This window comes from Miniopterus natalensis, chromosome X (assembly GCF_054644295.1).
Source record: "Miniopterus natalensis isolate mMinNat1 chromosome X, mMinNat1.hap1, whole genome shotgun sequence".
In the NCBI taxonomy this organism is placed as follows: Eukaryota; Metazoa; Chordata; class Mammalia; order Chiroptera; family Miniopteridae; genus Miniopterus; species Miniopterus natalensis.
In genome coordinates this window covers 52,364,500-52,389,693 of record NC_142103.1, presented here as the reverse complement: position 1 = coordinate 52,389,693, position 25,194 = coordinate 52,364,500, and the positions used below count along the sequence as shown (strand labels likewise).

Genomic DNA, 25,194 nt, shown 5'->3' with positions numbered 1-25,194 from the left:
GAAAACTGTACGTAGTTTACTCAAAAAATTAAAAATGGAGCTGCCTTTTGACCCAGTGATCCCACTTCTAGGAATATAGCTTAAGAATCCTGAAACACTAATCAGAAAGAATATATGCACCCTTATGTTCATAGCAGCATAATTTACAATAGCTAAAATCTGGAATGAGCCTTAAGGGCCCATCAGTGGATGAGTGGATACAAAAGCTATGGGACATTTACACCATGGAATGCTATGCAGTTGTAAAGAAGAATGATCTCGTACCATTTTGGACAGTATGGAAGGACTTGGAGAATATTATGCTAAGTGAAATAAGCCAGGCAGAGAAAGGCAAATATCATATGATCTCACTTATATATGGAATCTAAAGAACTTAATAAACTGATGAACAGAATAGATTCAATGACATGGAAGCATGGATCAAACTGACGAATCTCAGAGGGATGGAGGAAGGTAGGTGGGTGGAGGGGGAGAGTATAACTAAAGAATTTATACACATATAAGCACAACCCAATAACAGAGACAATGGTGTGGAGAGGGACTGGGGAGGGGGTTGGGATGGGGTGGAATGGGTCATCGGAGAGAAAAAGGGACATCTGTAATATTTTAAACAAAAATAAAAATAAAATGAAAATCAAACCCCCCCCAAAAAAGTTTACTTCACTCTCCCCTTCATCCTGAATAATCTCTTGGTTTCTACTTTGAGCTCACCAATTCTCTCTTACATACATTCTGCTCTATTTACAATGCTTTCTAATGCCTTCTTTTATATCTTTTTTTAAAAATTATATTTATTGTTGAAAGAAATTCGATAAAGCTTTCAATAAACGTGTCATCCAAAATTCAACAAGATCCAATGAAACTCAAAAAGATAAAATAAAATAAAATAAATAGGCAGGGCAATGCTAAACTGATAAAATGAGTTTGGAAGTGTTCTCTTCTAGTTTTTCAAATACTTTGAGAAGGATTGGAATTAAGTAGTTTTTAAGAGAGTTAGAGAGGATTTACCAGTGGTGCCAATTTGGAGTGAGGCCGAGAGAGAAAACAAAGGAAATGTCTACCAGCCTCCATTTACTGAAAGCAGGTCAGTTGACATCTAGGTGTGTATGCCATACCAGAAGCCAACCACTCAGGCCAAAGTTCCAGGATTAGCAAGTAGGCCCCTTTCCCACAGACATAGGTTGTGTTTCTTTTTTCCCCATTTTATTTATTTATTTTGAAATATATTGCTTGTTATACATTTTTATTTATTTATTTATTTATTTATTTATTTATTTATTTATTTATTTATTTATTTATTCTTTTTCCATCATTTCTTATCTCCTATATGCCCTCTTCCACCTCCACTCATCTCTCTCTATGCCAGCGGTCACCACAATGTTGTCAGTGTCCATGGGCTCTCTCTCTCTTTTTGCCTTTTGCTCAATCCGTTCACCCCTTCCCCACCCACACCGAGCTGTATGCCCCCTCTATATCTATTAATCTGTCTCTATTTTGCTTGGTATTTTAGTTTGTCCGTTAAACTTCACATATGAGTGAAATCATATGGTACTTGTGCTTCTCTCACTGGCTTATTTCACTTAGCATAATGTTCTCCAGATCCACCCATTCTGTTGCAAAAGGTAAAAGTTTTTTTCTTTTTATGGCAGAGTAGTACTTCCTTGTGTAAATGTACCTAAGATTTTTTTATCCACTCATCTAATGATGGACACTTAGGCTGCTCCCAAATCTTAGCTTTTGTAAATAACACTGCAGTTAACATAAGGTACATATAGCCTTTTAATTTAATTTAATTTATTTATTTTTAATTAAATTTAATGCGGTGATAATGGCCAATATTAACATGTATGTTTCAGGTGTGGGCTTCTATGATACAAGATCTGTATATTGCTTTGTATGCCCACCGCCCAAAGTCATCTTCCCCATCAACATATATTAAGAACCCCTTCAGCCTCCATCTTTCTACCCCCTTCCCCCAGTAACCACCACACTGCTGTTTGTGTCCAAGAGTTTCAGTTTTATGTCCCACATATGAGTGAAATCATATGGTTCTTAGCTTTTTCTGACTGACTTATTTCACTTAGCATAATATTTTCAAGGTCCATTCATGGTGCTGCAAATGGCAGTATTTCATCCTTACTTATGGCTTATCCACTGTGTACATGTACCACATATTCTTTATTCAATCCTCTGTCACAGAATACTTTGATTGTCTCCATCATCTGGGCTACCATGAACAAAGCTGCAAAAAGCATAGGGGTGCATATATCTTCGCAAATACATGTTTTTGAGTTTTTCAGGTATATACCCAGGAGAGGGATTGCTGGGTCTCATGGTATCTCTATTCTTAATTTTTTTGAGAAATTGCCAGACTGCTTTCCATAGTCATTGTACCAGTCTACATTCCCACCAGTAGTAAATGAGGGTTCCTTTTTCTCCACAACTTCTCCAACATTTGTTATTGCTTGTCTTGTTGATAATAGCCACTCTAATAGGTGTGAGGTGGTGTCTCATTCTAGTTTTGATTTGCATTCTTCGAATTGGTAGTGAGGTTGAACATCTTTTCTTATATGTATTGGCTGTTCATATGTCTTCTTGAGAGGGGTGTCTGTTCAAGCTCTCTGCCCACTTTTTGATTAGGTTTTTTTTTTTTTTTTTTTGGTGTTGAGTTTTATGAGTTCTTTATATATTTTGAAAATTAAACCTCAGTTGGAGCAACTGTTTGCAAATATCATCTCCCATCATGTTGGCTGCCTCTTTGTTTTGCTGGCAGGTTTTTTTTGTTTGTTTGTTTGTGTTTTTTTTTTTTGCTCTGCAGAAGCTTTTTAGTTTGATATAGTTCCTTAGATTTATTTTTACCTTTACTGCAATTGTCTTTGGGGTCAAGTTCATAAAATGTTTCTGACCAAGGTCCATAAGTTTTATACCTATGTTTTCTTCTATGTAACTTATTGTTTTGGATCTCACATTTAGGTCTTTGATCCATTTTGAGTTAACTTTTGTACATAGGGACAAACTGTAATCCAGTTTCATTCTTTTACATGTGGCTTTCCAATGATCCCAGCACCATTTATTGAAGACACTATCTTTACTCCATTTTCTAGCTCCTTTGTTGAAAATTACCTGCCCATATACATATGATTTTACATCTTGGCTCTCTGTTCTGTTCCACTGATCTGTGTTTCTGTTTCTATGCCAATATCATACTATTTTGATTATCATAGCTCTGTAGTATAATTTAGTCAGATAGTGTGATACCTCCAACTTCATTCTTTTTTCTCAGGATCGTTTTGGCTATTCAGAGTATTTTGTGATTTCATACAAATCTGATTTTTTTTCTATTTCTTTCAAAAATAAAATTGATATTTAGACAGAGATTGAATTAAATCTGTATATTGCTTTGGGTAATATTGACATTTTAACTATGTTGATTCTTCCAATCCATGAACATGGGATATTTTCCATTTTGTTGTGTCTTTTTCAACCTATTTTAATAATGCTTTGTAGTTTTCAGTATATAGGTCTGTCATGTCCTTTTTAAAGTTTATTCCTAGGTATTTTATTCGTTTTGTTGTAATTGGAAAATAATTTTTTTTATTTGTTTTTCTGAAGTTTTGTTGTTAGTATACAGGAAGGCAATGGATTTTTGTACATTGATTTTATATCTTGCAGCTTTACTGTTTTGTTTATTGTTTCTAATAGTTCTTTGGTGGAGTCTTTATGGTATTCAACATACAGAATCATGTCCTCCACAAAAGATGACAGTTTTTACTTCTTCCTTCCTTATTTGGATGCCTTTTATTTCATTCTCTTGCCTTACTGCTTTGAAAAGGTTTTCCAGAACTATGTTGAATGAGTGGTGAGTGTGGACATCGTGTCTTGTTCTTAATCTTAGAGGAAAAGCTTTCAGTTTTTCACAATTAAGTATGATATTAACTGAAGGTTTATCATATAGGGCCTTTATTATGTTAAGATACTTTCCTTCTATTCCTACTTTATTGAGTGTTTTAATAATAAATGACTGTTGTATCTTATCAAAAGCTTTTTCTGAATCTATTGATAACATCATATGATTTTTATCCTTCCTTTCTTGATGTGGTGTATTACATTGTTTGATTTACATATGTTGAACCATCCTTGTGCCCCTGGAATCAAACCCTCTTGATCATGATGTATTATTTGTTTTATATACTGCTGTATTTGATTTGCCAGTATTTTGTTTAAGACTTTTGGATCTGTATTCATCAGAGATACTGGTCTGTAGTTTTCTTTTTTTGTTTTATCCTTGACAGGTTTTGGTATCAGGGATATATTGACCTCATAAAATATGTTAGGAAGTATTGTCTCTTCTTCAGTTTTTTGGAAGAGTTTGAGGATAGGTTTTAAATCTTCTTTGAACCTATGGTAAAATTCACTGGTGAAGCCATCTGGTCCTGAACTTTTATTTCTTGGTAGGTTTTTGATGATGGTTTCAATTTCCTCACTGCAAAAAGGAAGTAGAGAAACCCACAAATACATGCAGATTAGATTTTTGAATTCTTCATGGCTTAGTCTAGAAAAGTTACATATTTCTAGGGACTTATATATTTCTTATAGGTTATTGAATTTGGTGGAACATAGTCTTTCATAATATTCCAATATGATACTTTGTATACTTTTTATGTCTGTGGTCACTTCTCCTCTCTCATTTCTGATTTTGTTTATATGGGTCTTTTCCCTTTTGTCCTTAGTGAGCCTAGCCAGGGATTTATCAATTTATTAATCTTTTCAAAGAACCAGCTTTTTGTTTTATTAATTTTTAATTCTTTTTGTTCTCTATTTCATTGAATTCTGTTTAATTTTTATGGTTTCCTTTGTTCTGCTGACTCTGGGTTGGTTTTGTTCTTCTTTTTCTAGTTCTTTAAGATGTGATGTTAGGTTGTTTACTGGGGATTTTTCTTGTTTCTTGAGATAGACCTGTAATGATATAAACTTCCCTCTTCTTACTGCTTTTGCTGCATCCCAGTAGTTTTGATATGTTGTGCTGTCATTCTCATTTGCCTCTGTATATCTTTTAATCTCTTCTTTTGTTTATTCTTTGACAGGGTCATGTTTTATTAGTATGTTTTTATATATATATACTTTTTTTAAAAATATATATCTTTATTGATTTCAGAGAGAGGAAAGGAGAGGGAGAGAGAGATAGAAACATCAATGATGAGAGAGTCATTGATTGGCTGCCTCCTGCATGCCCCTGACAGGGAATCGAACCCCAATAGCCTGTATCCTAGGTCGATGCTCAACCGCTGAGCCATGCCTGGCCAGGCTATTAGTATGTTTTTTAATATCCATGTATTTGTGGGTTTCTTTACTTCCTTTTTGCAGTGGATTTCTAATTTTTCCCTTTGAGTATGATGTTGGTTGTAGGTTTGTCATATATGGTCTGTATTACATTGGGGTATGTTCCCTCTATTCCCACTTTGCTGAGAGTTTTTATCATAAATGGGTGTTGGATTTATCAAATGTTTTTTCTGCATCTATTGATACAATCATGTGGGGTTTAGCCTTAAAATTTTTATGTGGTGTATCACTTTTATTGTTTTTTGGATGTTGTACCAATCATGCATCTGCAGAATAAACCTTACTTGTTCATGGTCTAAGATTTTTTTTAATATAATAGTTTGAGGATGACAGGTGTTAGTTCTTTGAATATTTGGTAAATTTCACCTGTGAAGCCATTGGGTCCAGGACTCTTCTTTTTTGGAAGTTTTTTTTTATTATTACTGTTTCATTTTCCCTAGTTGTAATCTGTTTATTCAGGCTTTGAATCTTCCTGAGTTAGTTTTTAAAGGTTGTGTTTTTCTAGGAATGTATCTATTTCTTCCAGATTGTCAAATTTGTTGTCATATATTTGTTTATAATATTTTCATCCAATCTTTTGTATTTCTTTGTTTTCCATTGTTACTTCTCCTCTTTCATTTCTGATTTTATTTAAAGTGTTCCTCTTTTTTCTTGATGAGTCTTTTTAAAGACCTGTCAATCTTGTTTATCTTTTTAAAGAACCATACCTTGATTTCATTGATCTTTTGTATTTTTTTAAACTGTATTTGATTTATTTCTGTGCTGATGTTTTTTATTTCCTTCCTTCTACTCACTCTGGGATTTTTTTCTTGTTCTTTTTCAAGTTCCTTTAAATATAAAGTTAGATATTTTATTTTAGCTTTTTCATGTTTCTTGAGATAGGCCTGTAATGCTATGAATTTCCCTCTTAAGACTGCTTTCCTTTTGTCCCACAAATTTTGGGTTGTTGTGTTCTCAGTTTCATGTGTTTCAAGATATCTTTGGATTTCTTCCTTGGTCTTATTGTTACCCCATTCATTGTTTAGTGACATGTTAATTTGCATCCATATCTTTGTGTGTTTTTCAGTTTTCTTCTTGTGATTGATTTCAAGTTTCATAGCATTATGGTCAGAGAACATGCTTGATATGATTTCAATCTTCCTAAATTTATTGAGGCTTGTTTTGTGTCCTAACATGTGGTCTATCCTAGAAAATGTTCCATGTGCCCTTGAAAAGAATATATATTCTACTGCATTGGGGTAGAATTCTCTGATATATCAATTAAATTCATTTGATCTAGTGTGACATTTAAGGCCACCATCTCCTTATTGATTTTCTTCCTGAAAGATCTATTCATTGATGTCAGTAAGGTGTCAAAATCCCCTACTATAACTGTATTACTGTCAATCTCTCCCTTTATCTACATCCAGATTTGCTTTAAATATTTAGGTGTTCCTATGTTGGTTGCTTAAATATTTACAAGGGGTATATCCTCTTGTTGGATTGATCCCTTTATCATTATGTAGTGTTCTTCTTTGTCTCTTACTATATCCTTGATTTTAAAGCAAATTTTGTCAGATATAAGTATTGCTACCCCACATTTTATTTCCTCTTCAGTTCCATAAAATGTCGTTTTCTGTCTCTTTACTTTTAGTCTGTGTGTATCTTTTGTTCTGAGTTGGGTCTCTTGAAGACAGCATACACGGGTCCTGTTTTCCTACCCAGTCAGCTTCCTATACCTTTTGATTGGAGCACTTAAGCCATTTACATTTAAAGTGATTATTGATAAGTATATATTTGTGGTCACTTTATTTTTTTAACTGTGTTCCTCTTTTTTCCTTTTTTTCTTCTTCTAATTCTTAAAGCAAGCCCTTTAATGTTTGTTTGGTGATAACAAACTCCTTTAGCTTTTTCTTGTCTGGGAATCTCTTTATTTATTCTTTAATTTTAAATGTTAGCCTTGTGGGGTAAAATAGCCTTGGTTGTAAGTCCTTGTTTCTCATCATTTTGAATATTTCATGTGAATCCCTCTGGCCTGAAATGTTCCTGTTGAGAAATCAACTGACAGTCTTATTGGAACTCCCTTGTAAGTAACTGACTGCCTTTCTCTTGTGGCTTTTAAGATTCTATCTTTGTTTTTAGTTTTTGGCATTTTAATTATAATGTGCCTTGGTGTGGGCTTCTTTGGGTCCATCTTGATTGGGACTCTCTCTGCTTCCTGGACTTGTATGTCTTTTTCTTTCACCAGGTTAGGGAAGTTTTCAGACATTATTTCTTCAATAGATTCTTGATCCCTTGCTCTCTCTTTTCTCCTTCTGGTATCTGTATCACATGAATGTTGTTTAAGCTTCATGCTGTCCCAAAGGTCCCTTAAATTATCCTCACTCTTTAAAAGTCTTTTTTCTTTTTGCTGCTCTGATTGGGTGATTTATTCTACCTTGATTTCCAAATCACTGATTTGGTCCTCTGCTTTATCAAGCCTGCTGTTTATTCCTTACAATGTATTCTCTATTTCAAATATGACATTCTGCATTTCTGACTGGTCTTTTTTTGCTTGCTATATGTTTTTCATTGCTGTTGAGCATCCTTATAATTATTATTCTGAACTCTATATCTAATAAATTGTTTACTTCCTCTTCATTTAGTTCATCGTCTCTAGGATTCTTTTGTACCTTCATTTGGGTCTTATTTCTTTGTCTCCCCATTTCGGCTGCCTGTTTTTGTTTATTTCTATGTATTAGACAGATATTCTAAGAGTCCATGTCTTGGTAAGGTGGCCAGTAGGTCACCAGTAAGACCCAGGGCTGCAGTCTCCATGATCACCAGAACTGGGTGCTCTAAGAATGTCCCTTTTGCATGTTGTATGGGCCCTCCTGTTGTAATTGAGTCTTGATTGCTATTGGCTCATTCTTGCATGGGCTGGATCCTCAGGCTGGTTGACTCTGAAGCCCAACCTCCAACATAGCATGCAGGCTTCTCTGCAGATGCTAATCACATGAAGTGGAGTTCTCCTTTGCAGGGTTTGTAATCTGCCAATATCTCCCTGCTTATGAATATTGGGTCCTGCTTTGTTGTTGTCTGAGCTGTCCACTGGGTATAATGGTTCTGGATCTCTACTGAGAGACTCTGGTCTCAACAATTGTCAGACCCTGTGCTTGGCCCTGAGGAACCTCTTTGTAGCTATCAATGATTCACAGCTTATGGCTCTCTCTGCTAAGCCTGGGTGCATGTGGAAAGGACCAAGCTGTGCATTAAGTCTGCTTCTACTAGCCCCAGCCTCAGGAGCAAGTCAGGTACATACTCAAAGCACACAGGGATCCTCCTATGCCTGCAGGCTGTCTGTTAGTCTCAGTCATTTAATGGGCCTCTGGTTGTAGTCAGGGCATAAGCTCTACAGGGTGGGACAAGAGGGATTCCAAAGAGTGGAGCTATTGCTTACTTCCTGGTTAATGCTGCATGAATGGTAAAGTTCTGCCTGAGAAGGTTGGCTCCTGCAGTTTGGGGGAATGACTCAGCACAGGGATTCAGGTGGCCTCCCTTCAAGCTCTATCCCCAGAATCACCAACCCTGGACTTTTCTCACACAGCTTTAGTCCACTCTGCCTTCCCTCCTCCAGAGCCCAAGGTGAGTGGCTGCACAGGAAGTTTTGTACAGTGGCAGTTTAAAAGGGTGCCTGCATTTCCAGCTGTCTCTCCCTGGCAGACAGACACCCTGCTGCTTTTCACAACCAGATGTTGTGTGGACATCTTTACAAGTTCTGATGCTCTGAGCTAAAAAGCCCAGCTTGGGGTATAGACCCAAAACTTGTCAGGAAGAGCCTCCCACAGCTGAGACATCCTTCTGAACACTAATCTGCTGCCTGTGGGAGCCCAGCTAGCTCTCCTGTGCTTCCACACTTTTTACCAGTCTCTATGCTGTCTCCATTTTACATCCTTGGTTATGTGAGTGCACTCCAGCTAGTCTTCAGTTGGTTGTTTAGGATGGTTTTTCTATATTTTTGTTGTAATTCCAGTTGGGTCCTGGGAAAGTATCAGTGTAGCTTCCACCTAATCTGCTACCATCTGTCTGCCTTTATCTTTTCTCTAAGATTCAGCTGCTTTGTTGAGGATGAGGAGAAGGCAAGGAATGGGGAAGGTGGAAGGGAACAGAAAGGGCAGGAATAGACCAGGTTATGTTTTAATCTGCAGTCTTTGCAGTGCCCTGAGGGTAACAGACAGCCAGGAACTGTCTCTCCATTTGTTGTGGTCTGGTTGGATCCCGGAAAGAAGCCCTGAAGCCACCACAGCCAAGTGATTAGGGGGTATCCCTTGGATGACAGCTTTAAAAATCAGAATGCCAGATATAAAACTGAGGCATTAGATATATGTATAACTTTTCTTGCTAAGGATACTGCTGTTCTGTGGCATGGCTAAGGGAGAGCACAATGATAGTTCCTGACCTTTGACGTCTCTAGAAAAAATAACAGTCAAGCATAAATTGGGTGTTTAATAAGAAGTCTTCAGGCCACAACTATGAAGAGAAGCTTATAGGCCCCTTTCACAGAAAAACTGGGCTCCTTGTACTATTGTCTCTTTCTGTATCTGGAGGACGTAGCTTATTAAGACCTCTTTCTTCATTGGTTATAGTACTGTGTGACCAGTGAGCATAAACCCTGCTAGCCACCAGAACCAGTCAAGCTAGATGTGTTACTTGGCAGCAGTGTTAAAAATGTGGGTGCTAGAAGAAGCTACATGCTCTTTTCTGAGAGAAAATAGTGAGTTGAAGTGAAGCAGAGGGAGAGCACAGAAATTATCCACTCAATGGAGATAAGCATAGGGATAGCCAAACATGGCATCCACCAGCTTCCATCCCTGGAAAATATTGCAGCAGGCCCTTTTTGTGTGTTAAATTATATGTCTACCCCTTAGGTAAATTCTTTAAGATAAACAAATGAGCTCCCTAGCTGGTTTGCCCCAGTGGTTAGAGCTTCGGCCTGTGGACTGAAGGGTCCTGGATTCTATTCTGTCCAAGGACACATACCTTGATTGCAGTCTTGATCCCAACTTCTGTCTAAGAGAGTGCGGGAAGCAACCAATGGATGTGTCTCTCATGTCGATGTTTCTCTCTCTCTCTTTCTCCCTTCTACTCTCTCTGAAAAGCAGTGGAAAAAAATATCTTTGGGTGAGGATTAAAAAAAATGATAAGAAAATGAGCTTTATTCACAGAACTTCAGGGTGTTTTATAATCAGCTCCCTCTGTACTAGGCTCTCAGGTGGGTGAGCCTGAGCATTTGAGTCCTTTAAAAACTGTTTCTCAGTTTGAGGCAGCCTTGTGGGTCTCATGGACACTATCCCTGTTGGCTTTCAAAGCTAGATTTTTGGGGCTAATGTCTCTCAGTTGCAGGTCAAAAGAGATGGAAAGCCCAATGTGGGGTTTCAATTGTTAGCTCCTCAGGAAGCAGCTCCGGAGTTCCCTTTTAATTGTGGGTCACTGTGCTAGGGGTGAGGTTTACGGTGAAATTTTCTCTCAGCCTCTTCTGCTCAGTTCAATGTGTGTTTTTTCTCATTCACTTGATGAGTAAGAGTTGCTCAGGTAGGTGGTTCTTGTTTGTTTGTTTGTTTGTTCATTTTGTTTTGTTCAGAGGAAATCGGCTTATACTAAACTTATGGTAGGAAGTGAGTTCAGGATCTTCTTACATGTAAACTTGAACTGGAACCTTTGGAATGTTCTATTATGTCTGTTAGTTCCATTTGGTCTAATGTATGGTTCAAGTTCAATCTTTTCTTATTGATTTTCTGTTTGAATTATCCATTGTTGAAATAAGCATATTTATATCCTAAACAGTATTGCATAGTTGTCTGTTTCTCCCTTCAAAACTGTTAGTATTTGATTAATGTATCAGTTGCTCTGATTTTGGGTGTTTATATGTTTATGACTGTTTAATCTTATTCATGGAATAAACTTGTTATCATTATATAATAATCTTCTTTTGCTCTTGTTATTGTTTGTGGCTTAAACTCTATTTTGTCTGCTATAAGTATAGCCACTCCCACTTTCTTTTGGTTTCCAGTTGAATGAAATGTTTTTCCACTTATTCACTTGTATATGTGTGTCCTTAAACCTTCAGGTGGGTGTCTTGTAGGAAGCATATAGTTGCATCCATTTTAAAAAATCTATCCAGCTTCCCTGTGTGGTTTGTTTTGGTCTTTTTAAGACTGACTTTTTAAAAAAAAAAAAAATGTTTCAATTAAGTTTACATTTAATATTATTTTGTATTAGTTTCAGGTGTACAGCATAGTGGTTAGACAATCATACACTTTACACAGTGTCTCCTATGATATTTCCAGTACCCAACTGTGAATTGAGTCAGTTTACATTTAGAGTAATTATTGATATGTAAGAGCTTCATAATGTCGTCTTATTAATTGCTTTTTTGCTATTTTGTAGTTCCATTGTTTCTTTTTTCCTCATTTCCTGCCTACCTTTGTGAATTGTTAATTTTCCATGGTGGTATGCTCGGATTCCCTTCCCTTTATCTTTTGTATGTCTACTATATATCTTGATATTTTAGTTACCTTGAGATTTCCTTGATATATCTGATGGATAAAACTGTCCATTTTTATCTGACTGCATCTAAAACTAACCTTTTATTTTCTTCTTTTTGTGTCTTAGATATCATAATTTAGCTGGTCTTATCTGTTGTATTTGTTAACAAATTATAGTAGCTTTTGCTACTTTTAATATTCTTGTTCTTTAGCATTTATGCTAGTTAACTGATTAACAAACCATCCTAGTACAGAATAAGAGTTTTCCAAAACTTTATGTATAATTACCATTACCAGATTGTTGTATATATTTTTTGTGTTTTCATACATACATGTTTTCAATTAGTGTCTTTTAATTTCATCTCAAAGAACTCCTTTTAACATATTTTTGCAAGGAAGGTCTACTGGTGATGAACTTCTTCAGATTTCATTTGTTTTGGAAAGTCTTTATTTCTTCTTTATTTCTGAAATTTAACATTTCCAGGCACAGTATTCTTAGCTGGCAAAGTTTTCTTTTAACACTTTAAATATATCATTTCTTTCTCTTCTGGCCTGTAGGGTTTCAGATGAAAAATCCACAGATAATCTAATGAGGCTTCTTTGTATATTACAATAATTTTATTTTTTCCTACTTTTAGTATTCTCTTCTTTTTGACAGTTTCATTATAATGTGCCTTGGAAATAGTCTCTCCTTTTTATTCTTTTTGTTGTTGCTTTTCTCTGGGGACAGATTCTTTCAAAGGTTCTATCCTTTAGATCACTGATTCTATCTTCTTTTTAGTTTATTCTGATGATGATGCTTTCTATTGCATTTTTCATTTTATTTATTGAATTCCTCAGGTCCAGGATTTCTTTTCTTATAATTCTTTCTTTTTTATAATTTCAACTTTTTTGTTAAATTTATTGTTTTGTTCATGCATTCTTTTCCTGATTTTTTGCACTGTCTTTTGTGTTTTCTTGTAGCTTATTGAGTTACTCCAAAACAGCCTACTTAAATTCTTTATTGAGTTATTCACAGAATTCTGTGTCTTTGAGATTGGTTACTGGAAGGTTATTGAGATTTTTTAATGATGCCATATTTCCTTAATTTTTTATGTGCCTTGGAATTTTGTGTTGATTTTGCATTTGAAAAATCAAAGCTTTACTCCAACCTTTACTAGTTGACTTCATTTGGGAGACACTTTACCTTGGTCTTGCTTATTTCTGGGGCTTTAATCAATCTTATAAAAATATACTTGTCTCATGCTTCTTTTTCTCTCTTATCACAGAATTCCTAAGCTCATATGTTTTTTCTTGATCTTACAATTTACCAGAGTGGCTGCTGGAAATCTCTTTTATTTCCCTGAAGGTGATACTTCAGCTCAATTTGTGGTTTCTCCCTTGACCACAGACCATAATCTGTTTTCTGCACACACTTTCTGTTTACTGGAGTTTGCTCTTGTCACTGTATTTGGGAATATGTGTAAGGAGCTGGCTACAGTGGTTGAAGAAGTGTGAGTTTAACATATGGGGCATTGGGAGTGCCCACAGGTTAGGTGGATTGGAACCTCCAGTAAAGATTCCTAGGGGCCCTTGGGTGAGGGTTTCCTGTTATAGCTTTTTTCTGCTTGCAATTGAAAAATGTAATCCATTTATACTTAATGTAACCAATAACATCAAATCACTTACTTCTACCATTTTACTTTTTTTTTTTCTCCATGTTGTATACCTTTATTTTGTTTCTTAAATTCTTCTTTATAGACTTCTTTTATAATTGATTTTTTTCTAGTGTTCTTAGTGCTATGGTTTGTCAGAAGGTGTTATGGCCAATTCCTGTGCTTATAAATGCTTTGGAATAAAGCAATAAAGCTCCCCAGGAAGTTACCCTTCCCTGGTTATGCTCCAATTTTGATAGTTTTTGAACTGGTCTTTGAGGGATTTGCCAGACATGTTGAAAATTACAAACACAATATTTTTAGAACAAGATTAAGATTTTCCTTCTGGCACTAGCAATATACACTAAGAGTGCTTACTACCATCTTTATGACTGCTGCCAATATGGTGAATAAAGGATGAAAGGCAGGCAATTTTAAATGTTACAGAGCTCTATTACCAAAAAGCAGATGATTCTTACCCAAGTCATTCTCCCATTGTTGTAAGTTGTTACTAGGTTCAAAGCTATTCAAAAGTTAATTCTGATCACTTTTGCTATCTCATTAGTTGATTTTATGGGAGGACATAAACCCAGAGTTGGCTACTCTACCATTTGCACTGTCCCTTTTTTATTATTGATTTTTCGTAGTTCTTTATAATATGGGTATTAATTTGTTATGTTTGTTGTAACTATTTTTCTAGTTTTCTGTTTTGTAATCAGAACCAGGGTTTGACTGTCTACTGTCACTAAAACCAAACTCCTGAGACAGATGCTGGTGAAAAAGGAAAGAAGTTTGAGTGCTGGCATCTTGAGAAGATGGGGGGACTCTTGTCCAAAGCCCATCTTAGCATTTTAGTGCAGGCAGGGTTTTTATAGGGAGGGAGAGTGAAAGCAGGACAAAGAGATCAGGAGGAGGGGCTTGGACATGCAGGCAGTGTTCTTGCTGGTCTTGATATGGATTGTTAATGTCAGCTTACTGGAACTGGTCGGTGTTAACCAAATTCCTGCAGTTGGGTGATCTGTATAAACCAAAGTCATGGTCAAGGCCATTTCTTCTTTTTCTTTACTTTGTACTTTTTTTTATTAATAATGTTTAATGTTGACATTATTACAGGTGTTCCCCTTTTCCCAACTCCAACCACACCACTTCCACCTACCTTGGTCTTTACCAAACTATTGTCCATGTCCATGGAGTATGCATATATGTTTTTTAGTACATTTTATTCTAATTCCATTTCATGGTTAGAGTATTATAAGGTTTTATTCCTTGTTACAGTTTTTGTTTTAATTTTTGTCTATGTAGTGTTCTTTATTATATTAATGCTCTTGATATTTTTATTTTATTTTATTAACCAACTTATAATGTAAATGGGAAATTCCATAAGCCTAATACATTTTCAGAAGATCAAAAGAATGCAGTATTATGCTTTTCCTTTTCCTTTCTGCAGCCCAATGTCAGAAATCAAAACTGGCTACCTTTCCATCATCATGGATCCTGAAGAGATGCTTCTTGACCAACAGTGTGACAGGCTTCTTTATGATAACACTAAATGGGAATTCCCTAGGGACTGGTTACAGTTAGGTGAGAAGAAATCTGTTATATCACCCTTCCACATTTCTTTCACCAAAGAGTTATAAAACCACTGAGTATAAGGTCTAAGAAAAAGCAATGACTTGAAATCCAGGATGCACTTAAACCTAAATAAAGTGAGATGTGTTTCAAAGATGGCAATGTGAAAAACAAGATAAAAAGTTAAGGGAGCAGAATGGTATTGTACACATAGCATGAGACTGGGAGATTTTAGATTATCCAAACTGTGTGGCCTTAAGCAAAACAAGTCACCGAAATTTTTTGAGCTCCTTTCTTCCATCATAAAAGGAAAATATAAATAATTGTATGTGTCCAATTTATATTCTGTTGTTACTGTGAGGATGTAGTGAGGTAACATTTGGGAATCTGTTTTACAAATTTTGAACACCTCACAAATGGAAGGTATTGGTTTACAATGGATTCTCTTTGAAAGAAATTGGCTTGGAAGTCAGAGTCCTTTCAATAAAAAAATATAGGAGGTTTATATCTTTGGCATCCACAAATCTTCAACTTGCAAAAGAGTGGCAGTGAAAATGCTGAAAGGTAATGTTTATATTCCCTTGGATGCCAAAGGAAAACATCTGTAAGGATGCTTGTGGTCAGGTAGAAAACTTGACTGTAAAAGATATAAAGTCAAAGTAGTATAAGGAGGTAACTACAACTAACTTCCACCTTCATTTGACCAATATTTGCCATGGAAAACTCAGTCATGGACCTGAGCCAATCATCATGGAACTTTGTGTGTCAGCCTATTTGTTCTTCTTTTGGGTTCAACCACATAAATACAAAAGTAAGGACTCAAGGTTTTTTGTTGTTGGTAATATGACTCAGCAATGGTATTTGGCCACCGGAATTCCTACGTGGTCTTCACTGCGTCAGTAGAAGTAGATGATATAGAATATGGTTGGATAGTATTTTAACTGGATTCTGCACTGGTTGGGCTACATAAATCTATAGTGTGGTTACAATCTTGAATAGATAAACTTGTGTATGTTTAAACATCCCAATATCATCCAGTCCATACCCTGACTCTACACAGAAAAATGCTTAAATCAAACTTGGCCAGTTCGCCAATTACCTCTTCTTGGAGAGTAATGCAGAAATAGTTTATCACAAAAGAAGTAGCTATTAAAAAATGTCCTTTCCAAAATTAAAAAGTAGAAAAGTAGTTAAGTCTGTTAGTAGATAAATCTTAGCATCAAGGCAGGCTAGTGCATGTGAAGATATTATTCTTCCACTTATAATATTGTTTGGAAAGCTCAAAAACTAATCATTGTGTTATGGACATTTCTGCCAGGATTCTTTAGCATTAAAAAGGATTGACTATGCTCCTGCAGTCTCTCTCAGGAGAAACAATTCTTTTGTACATTAATGTTTTATTTCAAGCAGATTGTGCAACTTCCAGTGAATTTAAGGCTTTGATGTCAGAATTGAAGACCCTCATTCACATCGGTCACCACCTCAATGTGATTAACTTGCCGGATGCCTGCACCAAACCTGGAGGTAAGGAGTCTTCCATACCTGGCCAGAACTTCTCTCTAAGGATCAGAGCACTCAGAGGCAAGCTGTGCCATGATATAGACAGGACTTGATGTACTGCATGTGAGGTTCTTCTAATTTAGACTCCTTGAAATGCACGAAACCTCCAGAACCCATGTTCTTTGACCCCTGTTGCTAGAAATACTGTACAATATAAGCTTGGACTCCTTATGGAATCTTGGATGCATTAGTTGAAGAGAAAATATTTAAGTGCTAAGGAGGTATGCAAATATATTCAAGGAAGGAGACTCCATAGATCACTTCTGACACCCATCTTAGCTTTTACCTTCTAAGGACAGCACCATAGTTTCTCCCACTTAGTCAATAAGAAGTTCTACAACCCTTGTCTATTTACAAACTTGAAGTCATTCTCTCAACTACACCAAAAGCCCTTTAGTTGTTCCTCTATTACTGTGCTACTTAAAAGTTGCCTCTTTCATTTAACTTTATTTTAAACATTTTCTGAGTCCCTTCTGATGTTATGTGAGGCACCAAGCAAAGAGCTTGGAGGGCATAATGGGACCATGGTACTGCGAAACTACACAAATAAGTAAGAGACCTTCAGATCACATATAACTTGTGGTGTGGGCAAGCACAGAGAAAATGTAAGCTATGGAAAACCTGCAGACAGTCATGAACCATGGAATAACTCGATGACAGCTGAAAGGTTCATTTTAGCAAGATAGTGATGGTGAGGGTAGGGTAACAGTGTGGAGGGTGGAAACAAGAGCACCAGTTAGTAAATGGATTAAATATCCAGCTAGTTGGGTACTCCTTTGCCTTCGTCATTTGACTGTTAGCTGCATGTGGTCAGGTGCTCTGTCATATGCATTTCTATATCCTTCATGTTAGCCAACCTAGAGAACACCACAGTAAAGTTCATTGTGGTTTATTGGCCTTACTTTCCCCTTTCTGCTAAATCTTCCCTGGCCCAACCCTCAGCCAACCAGCTCTTTCTGAGATAAATCACCATTATATTCATCATAAGTAATCAATCAACTGGTTCATACCTAGGGAAATCTTGTGTGAGATTTTTAGATCTCTGGTCAATACATTACCAGGACAAGGCTAGCCCCAAATTGGCTACCCTTCATCGTCATTTCTGGAAAGATGACTATGGTCATTACTTTTGGTAGGTCCTTCAATGGTCATTGTAGAATTCTGCAAATATGGAAATCTGGCCAACTTTCTGAGGGGGAAGAGAGGAGATTTTATTTCTTCCAAGGTAGGTTTTCCCAACTGAACCACACACACTATCTTCATTTTTTAATGCTACCTAAAGATTTCCTAATTATAAAAAGAGAGAGGAAGAGTGGAAAAGCAAAATCCAAAATACTACTGATCAGGGGAGGAGGGTATGCATTTATACATCCAACACAGCCTTGAACTCAATGACCTCTAAAGTTTCTCTTAAACAGAAAACTCAACATTCTCTTGGCATTGGCTGAAATTATGCCACTGGTTAATGACACCCTCAGTTTACAGTATGAGATCTAAAGTAGTTAGCTAGCTTAATTCCCATCATTCCATTATTTTTCCATAGCCATCAACTTGAGCTCTCTGACATTACGTGAAGCTCTGGGAAAAAGAACTTTTTAAAAATTAAATAAGATTATATAGGTTTCAAGTGTACAATTCTAAGTCCCTTTCATTTGGATAATTTCCAGCCCCAAGGAAATGATCAAGGGCATATGTCACTGAAGTCTCAATATTCTCCTCTTCTCACTTTCCTACTCTTTGTAGATGGACATGCTGTCACTGTCATTCTTTCTCTGGGGAAAGGTCAGCTGTCTCTATTTCTCAAAGTACTAAAAAGCACTGTGTCAGTCACTGCTTTATTTTAAAAAAAATACTTGATTTTTATTTTTTAATGAATTCAGAAAAGAGCCCCCAGAACCCAAGGTATCATCTATCTTGGTATTCTGAACCCAGCTCACAATTTATTAACTCAAACAGTTCTTCCTCTACTCTAATTTTAGCAAAGATACAGAGAGTAATGATAATTATTTTATGACATATGCTCAATTTTTAAACACAGAGCTCAGAAACCCTTTGGGGTACCACATGCCACCAAATATGCTGGCCCTGTGAAGGTCTGTTGACTTGTAGGTCAAGGAAACCCCTTCAACAGCCAGATCTGGGATGTTTCCTTTCAACAAGGATGAGTCAACTGACATCATGACATAAAGAACAGAACCCTGGACTAACAGCATTCTCAGCTTCCTCCCAGACTGTCTGAGCAATTCCCTTACACCTCTTTAAGCCACAGTTTGCCTAACGGAAACATGGGGTAGGATGGAATTGATAATTTTTAAGTTTCTTCTAGCTCTGAGGATCTATTTAAACTCTCAGGTCCTGCTCAATTTGGATAAAAAGTTGAAAACTTTTCATGATTCTGACTGCAAGCCCACTCAGCTGATTAAGCATCATCTGGAGAGTGTGAATAGCACAGGAAGTTCACCAGCTCTGGCTTCACTGAGGGCAAGAGCTACAGTGAATTTGATGAGGAGGAAGAAAGTAATCACCACCTTCTGGGGGATGCAATAACCCACCAAGTAAGTATGTGGGGTCCTTTTCTGGCCAACACTCAAGGTTATTAGAGGTTTGGGGATAGGGTTGGGTTGGGAGTGTGAGGCCACTGCCCAGAAAGGTTAGACCAGGGGTTGAGGGAAATGATTCAGAAAACCATGTGTCTCCCTCTGTAACTGTTTGTATGCAGCTTGGAGGACATTTGTTTCTGAGCTCAACTTGCACTTCCATTAACAAACAAAAGTAGTTTACAATGGCAATTTCCAACATTGGTCTATACTTTTACAGTTTCCAAAGCAGTTTCCAATAAATTCGTTCCTTGAGACTTCTAACTTTCCTGTGAGATGAAAAGGAACACTTATGTCCATTTGACAGAGGAGAAAACTGACACTCAACATAAGGATAATGTAAATTACATTTAACAGACATGCCTGATAGTAAAAATATTATTTTAAATATATTTTATTAACTTCAGAGAGAGGAAAGAAGAGAGAGAGAGAAACATCAGTGATGAGAGAGTCATTAATTGGTTGCCTCCTGCATGTCCCCTGCTGGGGATCAATCCCACAACCTGGGCATGTGCCCTGATGGGGAATTGTACCACCATCTCCTGAATCATAGGCCGATGCTCGACTGCTGAGCCACGCAGGCTGGGCTAGTCAAACTATTTAACAGATGTGTAAGGTACTGACAAATGGGTATTACTATGCAAACATTTTAGATATATTATAATATTTAACAAATACTAGCACAGTCAGCAGTGACCAATCAGAATAGATGACTGATATAGCCCTGGAGCAGTGTCTTGGAGTTTACGGATAATGGTAAAGTCTAGGCAGGGATGGTGTAATTGTAGTGGAGAGGGCACTTGGAGAGCTTGTAAGAGTAACTATTTACCAAGCAGTATAGAAATATTTTAAGGATAAGCAACTATTATAGGTGCACCAGTATATACCACCTCAATATTGATCTGGCTCAGCTAATTGAAAAAAGTAAGAGATGAACTCAGGTAGCCCACTTCTTTCCATGTTACCCTCCACACCTGGTTTGGACTGACAGGTTAAAGCATTCACATTGAGTTACACCTGTCTTATTCTGCTGGAAGCTGGCATCTACTGGTGCTGCTGATCTTTCTAGTTCTATTCCTCTTATTGTCCTTTTGATCACAAATAAACTGTGAATGATATCTGTCTGGCTTTAATGCATAATGGGACATCTACTGGCCTGACAGTGAGAATATTGGGATTTTGTTAATGGCTCTATCACTGATATACTTTGTGACCTTGGATAAGTTACATTTCTTCTCTAGGTTTCATTTTCTCTACTTGTAAAATGACAGTAGAGATCTGGACTAGAATCTTTGTAAAGGCCTTTATAATCCTAATATGTTGCTGGTAGAACATCAGAAAGAGCAGAAGGAATTTCTGAACTTTGCATCCATTGACTGAAATTGGAGGAAAGTGATCTAGCAAGGAGTGTCGTACATAGTGACCATAGATTGTGATTTTAAAAAGTCAGACCTGTTCTGACCATGAATCATTTGAATTTCCTGAAAATTTCCAAACTTTGGCATCCCATAGACATCTTCCTGATTCTCTCTTGAACCCAGAATTGGCAAGGAAATCTGGAAAAAAAATCTATTCAATTTTTTGGAGGAGGGGGGGAGAATAGTCAAGGTATGAGCTGTTGAATCCCTAAATACATCCTTGTAGATTATTTTGATTCAGAAGAGTATATGCTCATCACTTAGAAATACACAGGAGGTCATAGTAGAGTAAGGTCGGCCAAGGTCCTGTTGTCAAAAATCTTTGCCTCCATTTTGCAAGCTTTTATGGAAGGCAAGTTTTTCTTCCTCTCTATCTCTTCCCTACTGCTATCTCTACAGACTTGTGGGGAAGTTTTCAACCCCTGGCTTTTTTCTCCAACCTTCTTTCACTTCTCTAGATTTGAGTAATCTCTATAAGCACCCCTTCACCTGGGATGACTTGATCTGCTATAGTTTCCAATTGGCCAAGGTCATGGAGTTCCTCTCTTCCAGAAAAGTGAGTGTTTATTCTTCCTTTTCTTTCATTTTTACTGTTTAGGGAAAGAGGGGAGGTAGATTTCCATGATACCAGTATCTATAGTAGCTTTTTTTTTTTTTTTTATGGTCCACTCTTATACTTGTCTGTTTTCCTTTTTTGAATTGTTCTTTGAGAAATTCATACATGTTCATCCTACAGACAGCTACTCATCTGCCTGCCTACAGTTGTTTGGAATTATTTTTCAAATTCCAGTCTCAGAGATGGCTGGAATATTTTATTCCAGCAGTGCAGGTTATTATATATTGAAATAAAAATTTTCAGCAAATATCTGTTGATTGCTTATTATGGTCTCTATGCTAACAGTTGGAGATACATTCATGAAATATACCAATTCTCTATCCTAAGAATCCACTGAGGTAAACAGATACTACACAACAAAATAGGTTAGAGCCTATGAAAGAAGTATGAAATAAATGCTTTGTGACTATATGGAAAGAAGTCTAGAGAATCTGTAGTCTTCTCAGAGGAATTCGTATTTAAGCAATATCATGAAGACTTGAAAACAAGGAAATTTTCCATAGTTCTAAAGACTAAAACAAAGGATGCATGGAGGTGTGGGGATGAGGAACTGTAGCTAAACAGAGAGTTTGGTATTGATTATGAAAGGCTTTGAACATCATATAAAGAAATTTGAACTTTGATGGTTTCCAATTGCCACAAAATAAAAGGTTTTGTTTGTTTGTTTTGTTTTACTTTTTTTAAGTAGGAACACACTCAGGTTTGTGTTTAAGGAATTGGACTTTTGGAACTAGAGTGGATCATTGATTAGTTTATGGGGTTAGACTGGAGGCACAGATAACAGTTAAGACACCACCGCAATGGTCCAAATGAACAAAAAGAAAGGTATCTGTGACCCATGGTACTAGCATTGAAATGCATTGGAGAGAATAGATTTATGTTCTAAGGTAATATCCCAGTGTTTGAATGACAAAACATATTAGTGGTAGTCAAATGGTAAGAACCATTCCATGCAATGGATATTCTGCCCACCCAGCCAAATATCAGAACAGACCAACTCATCAGTCTCTCAGTAAATTTTAGCTTAATCACATTTTTCTCAGTGTGAGCACTTCTAAGACACTTTCCTGTTTTGAATTTTCCTTCCTTTTCCTTCCACACTCAGTACTCAGCATTTCTCCTGGCTGAGAACCTGTAAACCTGCACCATCCTAGGCCCAGAAGCCCTCTGAGCCACCTTTGTCCTTCTTATTTGGTGCATTCATTGGAACTTGGATGCTCAGAACATTCTTCTAGCTGATAATAACATTGTGAAGATCCGTGACTTTGGATTGGCCAGAGACATTTACAAAGACCCCAACTATGCCTGGGAAGGAGATGTAAGTGCAAGGTTCACTGGCACAATGCCCAAAGTCCAAGCTCTTGGGCTTTGTTGGTATTATGAATGTTATTTTCATGACTCTTATTTCGGCTTTCTAGGCAAGACTTCCCCTTAAGTGGGTGGCACCTGAAGCCATTTTTGACAGAGTTTATACTACTCAGAGTGATGTGTGGTCATTTGGTGTCTTGTTATGGGAAATATTCTCTCTGAGTAAGTGTATTTCTTTCTGGGCACCCCCTCACCATTCCCAGTCAACACTGGCTACAAGCTCAGAACTTAAAAGACCTTGGTCTGTGGATACAGTGGAATCAGGCAGAAAAACATTTTGACCAAAAACCAACTAAAACCATCTCATTCTTTTACTGATTGATCAAATTTACTGAACAAATATTTATTGAAAACCTATTATGTGCCAGACATTCTAAGTGCTGGGGATTCAGTGGTAAACAAGGCAGATCATAATCTCTGCCACCATGGAGGTTGCATTATAGTCAGAATAGACTGACCATAAACAATAAATAAACTACGGAAAATTTTAAATGATTTTAGGTAAGATAGTATGGAGAAAATGTAGAAGAGAGTTGGGGAGTATTGGGATGGAGCAGAACGTGGGTTAAATTTTAAGTCAGGTGGTTAAGGAAGGCCTCATTGAAAGTTAAATGCTTCAGTAAAGACCTGAAAAGTGAAGAAACAATCCACACAGCTATATGGGAGAAGAGAAATCTAGGCAAGGGAAATAGCAATGGAGTGTGCCCCGTGAGTTTGAGGATCAGGCAGGAGATCCCTGTGACTGGAGTGGATGAGTGAGTGTAAGGGTAGTTGGAAGTGAGGTTAGAGAGGAAAAGAGGTACATACATCATACATGGCTTTGTCGACACATAGAAATTAAGTAACTTCTTTGTTTTATTTTTACTGTTGACAATGATGTCTCCCTCCCTCCTTTGCCTACCTCTCATTTTAAAGACTTTTCAAAGAGCCAGAATTTGAACCCAGTCTGTCTGACTCCAAAACCTCACTTTTAACCACCATGCATACTGCCAAGCTTACCCAAGCCATAGTATGGTATCAGTGTTTCTAAATCCCATGGAACCCTGAAGAAAGTGTCACAGTAAAACTTGAAGCCAGTTCTCCAGATTCCCACATTCTTGGTACTTGAAAGAAAAACTTCAAATATTCCAGGAATCTTAGAGATGATGTGATACAAGGTTTTAAAAAGAAAACAGTGCTCTGGTATGTATTAACCTGCATCTCACATCATGACTCTAAATCAAAGGCCTGTCTATGGTGCCCAGGTAGTTTTATTAAAATCATCCAGGCATACCTGTTTAGGAGCCAGGTGCACCTAACTCTGATGATAAATATTTTATTAAGTATTTCTGTCACTGAATATAGAGGAGGATTAATAGGTTTATAGATCACTGAGATCTAAAGTGATTGGAAGATGTTTGTCTTGGCCACAGAGACTGCTTTGGCCCTCATCTACAATATCTGTTCTCCCTTTGTCTAGTTTCTGAGATAAAAAATATTTAAGAGGTGGAGAAAGAAAAGATGTTTGAGCAAAGGGGAATCAACAAAATTTGTTTTTTACCCATTACATGTGGAATCAAAAGCTAAAAAGTAAGGACAGTATCAATAAGAAATATTGATATACCAGACAACTTGAATTTCAGAATAGGCTTTTCCATACTGAATTTTTGCTCAGGAAGGAATGTCTGCCCACAACCCATCCTACACACATAGCCTTTTGAGAATAGGCTTCATTGGGAGGAAGTAAGATAGCTGCTAGCACTGCTTTCTTCAGTGCTTCCTGGGATTTAGAAGCACTGACCCCACACTATCCAGCCTACTAAGGAAAGCAAGGTGTCTGAACAAGAAACATTTGAGGCAGATGAATGTTAACACTTGTTCTTCTAACCTTCTTTGATGGAAATCTCTCCCTACACAATTCCTTGCCTCAGTAAACTCTTTCAATCTGCCATTGCTCCTAATGCCATCTCCTCTCTTATTCTATTTTTTCTTTTTGTCTTCCTTTCACCTTACTCTCATTTGCCAAATAAACTTTCAGCAGTATGTGAATTTCATAATATTTCATATCCCTATTCACTGATCACATTATGTCTACAGTAACACCACATCTTTTGTTTTTCTTGGTTATGTTTTTTGTAGCTGGAGTTCATAGGCTTTCATGATTATATACATGAACAGGCCCCATTTCTAAAAGTTGAAGTAGTTGAAAGCCTAGATACTAGACAAACATAATGTTATCAAATCCCATCTCACTATTAAATAATAACACATGGAATAACACAGCATTTTTTCTTTAAATGGTTAGCATTTGTAGAAAGTACATAATGAGTAAATAAAAATGCTTTGTAAATTGCAAGCTACTGAACTAATGAAAGAGATTATTATCTCATTTAATTGTTGCAACTTCCTGTGAGCTAGATTAGACCTTATTATCCACAATTTATAGATGAGGAAGCTAAATGCTGATGTATCTGAGACCACACAAAACCTTGTAGGCACAGTTAGGACTCAAACCCTAAATGTGATATTAGATTCAATGTCCTTTCCAATAAAAAATACTTTCTTTGGGCCCTGGCCAGTGTGGGTCAGTGGTTAAAGCATCTGCCCACA

At 36.8% G+C, this 25,194-nt stretch overlaps 1 pseudogene; it reads left to right on the top strand.

Annotated features, from left to right (window-relative positions):
* LOC148090484 (vascular endothelial growth factor receptor kdr-like) overlaps positions 1-25,194 on the top strand; it is a 269,330-nt pseudogene that overhangs the window by 123,569 nt on the left and 120,567 nt on the right.